The 12944-nt window shown below is 43.1% G+C and overlaps 1 protein-coding gene across 1 annotated transcript in view; it reads left to right on the top strand.

Annotated features, from left to right (window-relative positions):
• PDGFD (platelet derived growth factor D) overlaps window positions 1-12944 on the top strand; it is a 261577-nt gene that overhangs the window by 231194 nt on the left and 17439 nt on the right. The gene's annotated exons all lie outside the window — the stretch shown is intronic.

Below are 12944 nucleotides of genomic sequence, written 5' to 3'. Positions count from 1 at the left end.
CTTCCTAACCTGTAGAACATGAGACTCCCAGTCATCAGAAAACACCAAAATATCATCCAAATACACAATCATAAACTTATCCAGATATTCACGGAAAATATTGTGCATAAAGGACTGAAAGACTGACGGAGCATTGGAGAGTCCAAAAGGCATTACCAAATACTCAAAATGGCCCTCAGGCGTATTAAATGCGGTTTTCCACTCATCACCTTGTTTTATCCGCACCAGATTATACGCACCGCGAAGATCTATCTTAGTGAACCACCTAGCCCCCTTAATGCGAGCAAACAAGTCAGTCAATAATGGCAATGGATACTGATATTTGACTGTAATCTTATTCAGAAGGCGATAATCTATACAAGGCCTCAGGGAACCATCTTTTTTTGCCACGAAAAAAAAACCTGCTCCCAGAGGGGACGAAGATGGACGAATATGTCCCTTTTCCAAGGACTCCTTAATATAATTCCGCATAGCAGTATGCTCTGGCAGTGACAGATTAAATAAACGACCCTTAGGGAACTTACTGCCAGGAATCAATTCTATAGCACAGTCACAATCTCTATGAGGAGGGAGCGAATTGAGCTTAGGCTCCTCAAAAACATCCCTATAGTCAGACAAAAACTCAGGGATCTCAGAAGGAGTAGATGAAGCGATTGAAATCGGAGGTGCATGATCATGAACCCCCTGACATCCCCAGCTTAACACAGACATTGTTTTCCAGTCCAGGACAGGATTATGAGTTTGTAACCATGGCAGCCCCAGCACTAGTACATCATGTAAATTATACAGTACAAGGAAGCGAATCACCTCCTGATGAACGGGAGTCATGCGCATGGTCACTTGTGTCCAGTACTGCGGTTTATTCATAGCCAATGGTGTAGAGTCAATTCCCTTCAGAGGAATAGGAACTTCCAGAGGCTCCAGACTAAAACCGCAGCGTTTAGCAAATGACCAATCCATAAGACTCAGGGCAGCGCCCGAATCCACATAGGCATCAACGGAAATGGAAGACAGTGAAAAAATCAGAGTCACAGACAAAATGAACTTAGGCTGCAGAGTACCAATGGCAAAAGATTTATCAAGCTTTTTTGTGCGTTTAGAGCATGCTGATATAACATGAGCTGAATCACCACAATAAAAACACAATCCATTTTTCCGCCTATAATTTTGCCGTTCACTTCTGGACTGAATTCTATCACATTGCATAGTCTCAGGTGCCTGTTCAGAAGACACCGCCAACTGGTGCACGGGTTTGCGCTCCCGCAAACGCCGATCAATCTGTATGGCCATAGCCATAGACTCATTCAGACCTGTAGGCGTAGGGAACCCCACCATAATATCCTTAATGGCCTCAGAAAGACCATTTCTGAAGTTTGCAGCCAGGGCGCACTCATTCCACTGAGTAAGCACCGACCATTTCCGAAATTTTTGACAATATATTTCCGCTTCATCATGCCCCTGAGAGAGGGCTAACAAAGCCTTTTCAGCCTGAATCTCCAGGTTGGGTTCCTCATAGAGCAATCCCAATGCCAGAAAAAACGCATCCACACTGAGCAATGCAGGATCCCCTGGTGCCAATGCAAATGCCCAATTCTGAGGGTCGCCCCGCAGGAAAGATATTACAATCCTGACCTGTTGAGCAGGGTCTCCAGAGGAGCGAGATTTTAAAGAAAGAAACAATTTACAATTGTTCCTGAAATTCAGGAAGGTAGATCTATCTCCAGAGAAGAACTCTGGAATAGGAATTCTAGGTTCAGACATGGGAGTGTGAACAACAAAATCCTGTATGTTTTGAACTTTTGCCGCGAGATTACTCAGGCTGGAAGCCAAACTCTGGACATCCATGTTAAACAGCTAAGATCAGAGCCATTCAAGGGTTAAGAGGAGGTAAGAAGCAGCTAGACAGCAATTAAGGGCTAGGCAGCAAAACTCTGAAGGGAAAAAAAAAAAAAAAAAAAAAATTTCCCTTAAACACTTCTTTTTCTCCTGCTTCAGCCCAAACAATTAACACTTTGTGGGCCGGCTATACTGTCATGAATCCCAATGGCTAGGGATAGCACAGGACAAGCAAGGTACAAATATATAACGGACGAGCTCTAGGGTGATGGAACCTGGGCTGACCGCTGCCCTACGCCTGACAAACGCAACTAGAGATAGCCAGGGAGCGTGCCTACGTTGGTTCTAGACGCCACGCACCAGCCTAAGAGCTAACTAGTACTGCAGAGAAAATAAAGACCTCACTTGCCTCCAGAGGAACGAACCCCAAAAGGTATAGTTGCCCCCCACATGTATTGACGGTGAAATGAGAGGAAGGCACACACATAGAGATGATATATATAGGTTTAGCAAATAGAGGCCCGCTGTAAACTAGAAAGCAGAACGATACAAAAGGGGTCTGAGCGGTCAGCAAAAAACCCTAATCAAAAAACCATCCTGAGATTACAAGAACCCATGTGCCAACTCATGGCACATGGGGAGAACCTCAGTCCACTAGAGCTACCAGCTAGCATAGAGACATAATAAGCAAGCTGGACAAAAAACCAAACAACTGAAAATCAGCACTTAGCTTATCCTGAAAGATCTGGGAGCAGGTAGGCAGGAACCAAACAGAGCACATCTGAATACATTGATAGCCGGCAAGGAAATGACAGAAAGGCCAGGTAAAATAGGAAACACCCAGCCTCTGATGGACAGGTGGAAACCAAAGGCCGCAACCCACCAAAGTCACCCAGTACCAGCAGTAACCACCAGAGGGAGCCCACAAACAGAATCCACAACAGCTGCCGCAATGAGGTGCAGGCGCAGCTCCGTAACGTTCTATCTCTTGCTTGGCCTCTGTCAGGATCCCACCCCTGACAGGGACCCTCTGTCTGCAGCTCAGATGTTCCTCCTTCTCCCCCTGTCTGCCTGACAGGTCTTCTCTGGGTCTAACCCAGGTAGCTTCTGACTAACTTCCTATCCAACCCACCAGTTTTACCCGTGTGTGAGGAGTGGCCTAGTAAATAGAACCTTTGCTCCCCCTGGTGGACTGGAGTGTGAAGTGTAGTGTGTGACTTGTGATACCTGGCAAGGTGAACTCCTTTAGTACCATCAGACGTAATATGACTCCCCCTGGTGGAAGAGCGACATTACTGCAACGACCAGGACTCTGGGGCACTGCAGATCATTATGAGAACAGGAGAGCTGGGCAATGTCTGAAGAAGCGAAAACATGTTTTAATAAAAAAACGTAGTGGCCACTCCCTTTAAACACTATGATATTCCTGGAATAAAATCTAAACTTCTGTGCTGATTTTTATATACACAGGTGCTTCTCACAAAATTAGAACATCATCAAAAAGTTAATTTATTTCAGTTCGTCAATAGAAAAAGTGAATCTCATATATTATATAGAGGCATTACACACAGTGTGATCTATTTCAAGTGTTTATTTCTGTAAATGTTGATCACCATGCGGAGAAGATTGGAGTGATGGACAAGCATGCACACTAATGCTCTATTCAATCTTGATGTGACCAATGGAAAAAGTCGAGCTCTCTATGGAGCATATTGGAAAAGTGTCAACCATGTTTGACCACCACTTCATTCCTCAGTGTGGTGGTCAGTGGGGAGGGGCATTCACGATCCTGTAGCCTTTAAAGAACATCTTTAACTAGACTTTTCACGTTAAGCTGGACACACGATGTAACAGCAGCTGCAGAATAAAACTTTTTAGTTAGTTTTTTTGTTTTACCTCTCCATTGTGGAGATATTAGCAATCCTAGTATTGGGACCTAAGGAGTTAACTTTATTTAAGTGGGTGTTATCAGATGGCTTTCACTGGGGCATGCCCTTTTTTTCTCTTTGCAAGCTGCTATCTGATAACACCCACTTGGACTTAACTCATTAGGTGCCAGTGTGATGGAACACCAGGGTGGAAGTCGTGGCTGAGGTAAAAAAATCTCTAGCACACCCTGGCCACCCGTTACATACAAATCACAGGTTTCCGTTCCGTTACCTGTCATGTTCTCCAGCTCCCCCTCAGGACTTCCCGCACTGCACTGCACAAACTCTTCAGAGAATGAAGAATAAACAGAGTCACAATCCATTTCAACGCTTGAACTATTAACTTTACTGCTTCTGCTACACAGCGCATACGTATTCTCTCCAGCATCAACACCAGGGTTACCATTGGACAATTTCTCCTCTGTCCCTATCTTTCCTTGTCTTTCACTAAGCTCGCTTCCAGGATGGACCGTGCTCTCCTGTCCCTCGGCATCATCTCTGCTCAGTCCTGCTCCAGTACTGGAACCTCTAAACCATTTTGCCCTGGTCTCAAGAACATCCACCCATGTTACAAGCCGCCACATTCTGAGTGACCTGCCCGTGCTGCTTAGTCTTCTTCTGGCAATGCTGCACTGTCAGCACTTCTCCTGGTGTTTCTCCCCGATGAGGCCCTGACCCAGAATACTGTATGACTGGGCTCTTATCTTTAACGTTACAGAGCTAACAGCCCTGTCAGGGCGCTCCCGCCCAACTGATTAAAATCCCAGATGTTCCTCAGGTTATAGGCCGTTAGCCCCTCCTACCTTAACTGTATACAGGATATGCATACTCTCCACCCCCAACTAGTGTCCAAACTAGGGTACTACGCTTTCCCTACAACTATAACAGTAATCATACATAGCATTTACACAACGGGTACCATAAATATACATGAACATGAATTATTTACAATAGCATTACAAAGAAAGCAAACTGGTGTCATTCGACAGCTTTGTTCTTCACCATAGTGGAGTTTGGAGTGTGACTCTTTGAGTTGTGGACAGGGGTCTTTTATACTGATAACAAGTTGAAACAGGCGCCATTACTACAGGTAATGAGTGGAGGACAGAGGAGCCTCTTAAAGAAGAAGTTACAGGTCTGTGAGAGCCAGAAATCTTGCATGTTTTTAGGTGACCAAATACTTATTTTCCACCATAATTTGCAAAATAAATCTTGCAAAATCAGACAAGGTGATTTTCTGGATTTGTTTTCTCATTTTGACTCTCATAGTTGTGGTCTACCTATGATGTCAATTACAGACCTCTCTCTTCTTTTTAAATGGGAGAACTTGCACAATTGGTGGCTGACTGAATACTTTTTCCCCCCACTGTATATACAGTATATATATTTGAGGAATGTAAGGAAAGTGTATATATAATAAGTATTTAGTAAAAATAAAAAGCCATAATGATATGTATAGTGTTATATTCCATTTTATTAACATCACTTTTCTCTAGTTTCTTACAAAACAACAAGATTCGCCGATTTGCTTCTATTGCTCCTTGTGGCATTCTTGATGACTTGCTATGCGATATACTGTAGATCATTACCGAGTCGCAGCACTGGAAGAAATATTCTTTTTGGGAATTTAGCCTGAGATGGAAGAACCACACAATTTAGAAAACAATCCCAAGCAGAGGTTGATGTCAAACTGCCAGACTATTTCTGTCATGTACATTAGCTAGTTTGGCAGTGAGTGCGTGGACAGATGTATTGGCGGGATCACAGCTGTCCTGCATGCTGTCATGTGAAATAGCCTGTGGCTCTCTTTTATGAGTTAATCTTAGCCACTTTGCTCCGCTCGACCAACATACTCGCTAATTGCACTTTTTTTGATTTATATCTCATAAACAATTTAATACCTGGAATGATACCTCCTGGAAGCTCAGCAAGTAAACACACTGAATGGGATAAAGAGCGGCCAAGCCGGTGAATGGAGAATAGGCCAATTAATTGCCGCCTGTACCTTTGCCATTTGTAACAGTGATGTGGGCTCCGTTCCTTCGTTAGGTAATTTGTGCCTGGTCAGTATGTTCCTCCAAAACAATTACAATGGAAGAAATAAAAATATGGAGTAATTACATATGAGAAACATAATTTATTCATAGTGATCCCCAGAGCTGCAGAGAAAATGAAGGAAGGCGATTTGGAAGGGAGTCGTAATAGATGCAAGGATTGCGGTATAGGAAAGGAATTGAATAGGATTACAAAAGTTGCTACTTTCTTCCAAAAACTTTGCCATACTTGTCCACAGATTGGGTGCGTTATTGCATCTATACCTCATTTATTCAGTAGAGATGAGCTGCAATATCTGACACAACCCATTGACCAATTGGCACTGTATCTTAAGGAAAAAAACCCTGTACAACCCTTAATGGGTGACAGGGTAAAAGCAGAGGTTCCTCGGGGGAGGAGTGAAGTAAAGCAGGGGTGTGTCGTAGCAATTTTACTTGTCAAAGAACTTTAGGTGAGGATTTTTTTCTAGTGCTCTTGGATATCACAGCAGTTTCGTGGAAACAAGTAAATGAATATTTGGTTAACGTGGTATCCTAAACGTGGCTTCTCATAAAGTCATCTGAGACATCAGTATTTCTTAGATACAGTCCCCAGAATGAAGCAATTAAGTGTTAACCTAGAGGTTCCTTTATATTGCTGAGGGCTATTTTGAGAGCAAAATCAAAATTTGCAAGCTAATTGAATGACATTGCCACATGGACCACTTTCAGATATTGGTACATTAAACTTTTAATGGTAAATTTTTGAATCTAAGTTGAACTTCTTGAAAAAATTTCAAAGACACCATTCCCACACTGCTGAAGCATCAGAGAGCGGGTAAATGTCTTTTTGCATGGCTCTGGGGGTCTCTCAATACCTTGTACAGTGGTGGTCAGTACATGGGACATCACAGATCAGCAGCTCCAAGTGGAACACGTTCTCCATCTCCAAAGTCACTGGGCAAGTCTCTCTTCTGTAGAGTGTACACTCTTATGGTGAGCGAGGCCCTGTCTTTCCCTCTCTCTTTCCTGTAGAGTGTAAGGTCATATGGTTAGGGGTCCTCTCTCTCCTGTAGAGCGTAAGCTCTTATGGTCAGAGATTCTCTCTGCTCTGCTCCTCTCTTTCTCTCTTTCCTGTAGAAAAGACCTGGGCAAAATGTGGCTCGTGAACCAAGACAGCCAAAGGGCTGAAACAGTGGTCAAAGAGCACCATCTGCCCTCTCCACCCGCCGTCCATCCGCCACCTGCTGTCACCACTATCCGCAGCCTCTGGATACAAACCGTGGTGAATACATTGGTGGACGACAGCTCCATCTTCCACAAATCAGTGTGTGAAACAGCAGACATGATTACGGCAGCTGTACACTGCCGAGAGTCAGAACATTGGAGACAGCAGTGTGTATGGGGTATTTGTATGTATACTGTGTATAGGGGGGTTATGCTATCTATAATAGGCTATGTGAGGCTCATACTATATATAGGAGTTCTATATGGGGTTCATCCTGTGTATAAGAGGCTATATGGGGATCAAACTACATACGGGGCTATGTGGGGATCATACTGTATGCAGGAGGCTATGTGGGGCTTAAACTGTACATAGGGGGCTATGTGGGGACATGCTGTATATAAGAAGCTATTTGGGGAATGTGCTGAACATAAGAAGTTATATGGGGGCACATGCTGTGTATAGGAAGGCTACGTGGGGCAGATGCTGTATAGAGGGTTAATGGGGCATAGGCTGAATATAGGGAGGGTTACATGATTCCCATGCTGCATGTCAGAAGCTACGTGGGGCACATGCTGTACATGGGAGGCTATGTGGGGGTCTTACGGTATATATCGGGCTGTTTGTGGGCTCATGCAGTATATAGTAGGCCTATATGCGGTCTCATACGGTATATAGGGGAAGGTCAGCATACTTAATTCTGCTCAATATTAAGTCAAACAGTTAATATTAATATAAAATAATGATAATTAATATGTTAATATTAATATTGAGTAGAATTAATTTTAGCCTATTGGTTCAGCCCTCTACAATAGTCATGGTCTCTCATGTGGCCCTTCTGGGAAATTAATTTCCCACATCTGCTGTAGAGTGTAAGTTCTTATGTTCAATGCGGTTTTCTTTCTATTTCTCTCTTTTTCCCTCTTTTGCCTGTAGACTGTAAGCCCTTATGGTTATTGCAGTTTTCTCTCCAATTTGTCTCTCTTTTTCATTCTTTTGCCTGTAGAGTGTAAGCTTTGATGGTCAGTGGGGTCCTCTCTCTCTCCTGTAGAGTGTAAGCTCTTATGGTCAGTGGGGTCCTCTCTCTCTCTCTCCTGTAGAGTGTAAGCTCTTATGGTCAGTGGGGTCCTCTCTCTCTCCTGTAGATTGTAAGCTTTGATGGTCAATGGGGTCCTCTCTCTCTCCCTGTAGAATGTAAGCTCTTATGGTCAGTGGGGTCCGCTCTCTCCTGTAGAGTGTAAGCTGTTATGGTCAGCAGGGTTCTCTCTCTCTCTCTCCTGTAGTGTAAACGCTTATGGTCAGTGGGGTCCTCTCTCTCTCTCTCTCCTGTAGTGTAAACGCTTATGGTCAGCGGGGTCCTCTCTCTCCTGTAGAGTGTAAGCTCTTATGGTCAGTGGGGTCCTCTCTCTCTCTCTCTCCTGTAGTGTAAACGCTTATGGTCAGTGGGGTCCTCTCTCTCTCTCTCTCCTGTAGTGTAAACGCTTATGGTCAGTGGGGTCCTCTCTCTCTCTCTCTCCTGTAGTGTAAACGCTTATGGTCAGCGGGGTCCTCTCTCTCCTGTAGAGTGTAAGCTCTTATGGTCAGTGGGGTCCTCTCTCTCTCTCTCTCCTGTAGTGTAAACGCTTATGGTCAGCGGGGTCCTCTCTCTCCTGTAGAGTGTAAGCTCTTATGCTCAGCAGGGTTCTCCTACTCCTGTAGATTGTAAGCTTTGATGGTCAGTGGGGTCCTCTCTTTTTCTCTCCTCTCTCTCATGTGTATTTTCAGAGCAATTACAAGCTTTCAAGTATTGAGATTTGCATAAATTTATCAACCACAAATCTAATTTTTGGGGCAAATTCCTTGAAGTCGGCAAATGTGAATTTTGAAAGATCCACTAAATGTGTTATTTCTGTTATAGTGAAAGAATATTGACACGTTGGGGGACATTTCCTTCCTTAAATGTATTTTTGCAATAAGTGATTTAGTTAAAAAAATCAGGTCATATAGCTCCTACAGGAGGATGTATGTATTATTACTGTCACAGGCATACCGCGACATAGAGGAGCCAGAAGATTGGGCAGTCTTGTTATGCAAACTCCTGCACATATTAGATATGCTTCACATACCTTTTTGTAGTGCAGGTCTTCCTTGCTCTGTTATTGCAAAGGTTACTCAGCTCTGTCTATCTCATGGAGCTCTTTGTATTGAATTGTCTCAGCTGTTCTGTGTTTGCCACTTCTCTCAGGTATATATGCTCAACACTTGCACTAGGGAATTGCCAGTGATAGTTACAACTTCCTGGTTTGGTGATGAAGGAGAGTTCTGAAATAGTAGCAGTTGGTTGGTGTAGTTTACAGGAGATATCTGTGTGGATTTGGTATTGTGTGTTAATCCTAATTCTCTTTCCCATTTGGTGTGTCCCTCCTACTGTTCCCTTGATTTCCACTTGGTTGCTTTTTTGATTGTTGTTTTCTATTATCGCTGTCTGTTTCCCCTATCTGTCAGGTTTGTGTTATCCTATACACTTCTGTCCCATACCTCCATGGGTGAGGGAGGAAACATCAGTGTGCCTATAGGAGCATAGCAAAGTATGAGATCCCTGCATCTCCACCATCAGGGGTAATCTGGGGAATAGGGATAGCCAAGGGTCCTCTTAGCTGGAAGGATAGGGAAGGAACCCATTGCCCCTGGAAATCCCGCTACAATATCCGTACAATTACGTTATAGAGACAACTGCAGAATAAGGGAACAATGAGTATGCCAGTGAGATTATTCTGATACCAGGGTCTGTAACTCTCATGTCTCTTTTACTAAAAAAACAAGCTTCTAAATGAATTTATGACCAAATGACCAGCTGTGAGTTTTGTCTGGCTTGTTATCAAAATTAGGGGGGAACCCACGCCATTTTTTTTTATTATTATTTATTTATAGCGCAGGAGTGGCAGATGAAAACTCCCATCCGCCGCTCCTGCTCTCACTGTAATTAGTGGCTGTAGGTGTCAGATGATGGGAGCAGTTGTCCCATCATCTGACACTAGTGATCGGAGGTGAAGTTTACACCTCCGATCACAGCTGAGTGGCTCCCGCTGTCTTCTGACAGCGGGGAGCCACGGCTCTCTGACCGGCGGGGAGGATTTCCCCGCCGATCAGAAGCGGTGTTTGTGGCGCTGTCATGCATATGACAGCGTAGCAAACACTAATGTCGGACCCCCCATTCAAGTGAATGGGGGGGGTCCGCTGCTGGATGACAGGCTGCATGAGCGCATTGTGTAACCTGCCATCTAGATGTAGCAGAGCCGAATGTGACGTCACATCCGGCTTTCCTTGACTGTTCTGCAGCAAATGCGCTACAAGAAAAGTCAACCTTACGTATTTGCAGCATTTTTTCACCACCCATTCAAGTCAATGGGTGAAAAACGTTGAAAAAACGCTGAAAGAAGTGACATGCCCTATATCAAAAAAACGCAACAAAGCACAAAATACTGATCAAACAAAAACCCAATGTATGTGCATGAGATTTCTGAAATGTCATAGGCTTTGCTGGTACTGTAAAAAGCAGCTGAAAATTAGCATAAAAAAGCAGCAAAAACGCCCTGTGTGAACTTACCCTTACAGATCCAACCATTAGGAAAAGTTCACTGACATATTCACTGTTACCTCATTCTACAGCCTGCTATGCACTGTAAATCATAAAGTCGGAATAAACCAAATAGATCAACATTTGTAATAAAACTCTGATGAACTTAAGTACCAAAAAATCTCCAAAAGCTGTCAATATAATTTAAAGTTGATAAGTATTTTATACCTTATTTTGTGTACTCCAGGGAGTCATATTTTCCTTGTCGTTCTTTATTTGATTTGAAACTACCACTCTCATTATGCCCTGGGCTGATGGAAGTTGTACTTTCCACGTTGGGTCACACTGCCCTGTAGTCATGTGTTCGATTCTCTTATAAATAGAAACATAACAGTTGTAATTAGACGTACCGTACTTTGAGAATGAGAAACAAGCCTGCACCACGACAGTGGTCTGTGAGGTTCGGATAATTTTGCATGGAATCAATTAAATAATGTATCTGGGAATTACACACATTTATCTAACAGGCCAAATCAATAACATAATTGGTGGCTACACTATGAAAATGACATCAAACATCTTACATATGTAAATAATTCACATTGGATGTAAATCAGAGAAAAGTTATAAAAAGGACCACAACTCAAAATATCATGTAATGTATTAATTGTCATTGTATTTCCTAGGAAGTTGGACTTGGTGCCATTAATTAGGAAGTTAATAATCTTGCTTTTTTTGTGTGTGTGTGAAAGGGCAGGTCCACATGTAAAGTCTCATTCCAGTATTATTTTTTGGATTTCACTATCCATTAGCTATCAGTTATGTATGTTCTGTGTATGTATTAAAATACTGCCGTCCTCTGCCGTTTTCAGCGCTCCTCCGATCCCTCTTCTTTAAAATGTGACTGTAGCTATGACTGGCTGGCTCACGTCTCTGACTGCGAGTTCCTCTTTGAATGTAAGCCTTAATCTGAGTCTCAGTCTTAAATTGAGAAAGTGACTTCCGGTAGCGCAGAAGACGCTGTCGGATGCTCAGAACTGCAGTCACGGGAAGAGCTGGAAACGGCAGAATACAGCGGCCAGGAAGCATTTTAATGACTGCATTGTATATACATTAATGATATCTAACTGATAGTGGTTTTAAAAATGCTGCGGTGATACTTAAATGCTATTGTGTTCTTTATTTTAAAGTACAGTGCATTGCTCCTGTGCTTCCCATACACATGCTATAACATCAGTTGGCCCTGTATTCATCACCACAATTCTGGCGTAAAACTGTTTGAAACGTTTAGTTATTTTTTTTTTCTTTTTTCAACAGTCAGTGCCAACTTCCATAACTTTTTGAAAAATGACTGAAGCTTAGCCAGTAGGGAACATGGCCAAGCATGGTTGTCATATTAATCATAATTTTTGGCATAAATTATGCTAAAAATGTACCGCGGTGTTTGACGGGTGTGTGACAGCTGGAAGGTGTCCCAAATTCATTAAGAAGTGTACACCTCATTTTGTCTCATTTCCCCACTATGCTCATTATCAAGACTGGCAGTCTTGATGAATCGGTTTCTTAATGTTTTTTTTTAATTTGTCTGGTTATGTCTTCATGTTGTTTTAAAAGGGAAGGTATCACCTAATACACCTAACACATGCTGCCTAAACCACGAGCAGCATGAATCAGAGCCCGACTGCGCGATTGCAGCCAGGGAAATATTTCTTTGAAACGCTTTGAAATTTACAGTGAGAAAATACTTTAAAGATCCAACCGGTGAAGAGACTATTTCTATTAACGCTAATGATGATTGACAGGTCTCTCGCTATGGGAAAGACCTGTCAATCATCTGTTGCAGAACTGGAAGATGTTGATTGGGGTAGCAGTAGACTAGTCTTGTCTCCGTCTTTGGTTCATGCCAATTAGGGTATGTTTTCTCTTTTCAGAGAAAAATACATCTGTCTGCAATCATGCTTTGATTCATGCTGCCTGAGGCAGCATGAATCAGCTGACATTTGTCTTTAATATATATATAGTGATGCAGCGGTAGCACCGTATGCAGTGAAACAGCAGTGGCCCAAGCAAGTTCAAACAAAATGTTCCTTTAATGTGTTACTTCACACACTCCATTACAAATACACAACACACGGCTTTAGTTTGCAGTCCCTAAACAGGCCAGACTTCCCTTTGTCCAGTTTCCCTGGGGCGACCGCACGCTGGTACCAAGTCTCTTTACTCATGCTGTGCACCGCACGCTATCCTCCAGATTGCAACCTGGTAAACATAAGATAGCCAGAGACACAGGGTGTCAGTCTCTTTGGTTCCTGTTGCCCCTGTGTTGCATCACACAGGGATTGCTCTGCAGACAACTGCTCTGTCTG

This window comes from Ranitomeya variabilis, chromosome 3 (assembly GCF_051348905.1).
Source record: "Ranitomeya variabilis isolate aRanVar5 chromosome 3, aRanVar5.hap1, whole genome shotgun sequence".
NCBI lineage: Eukaryota > Metazoa > Chordata > Amphibia > Anura > Dendrobatidae > Ranitomeya > Ranitomeya variabilis.
This window is presented reverse-complemented; position numbering and strand designations above follow the sequence as displayed.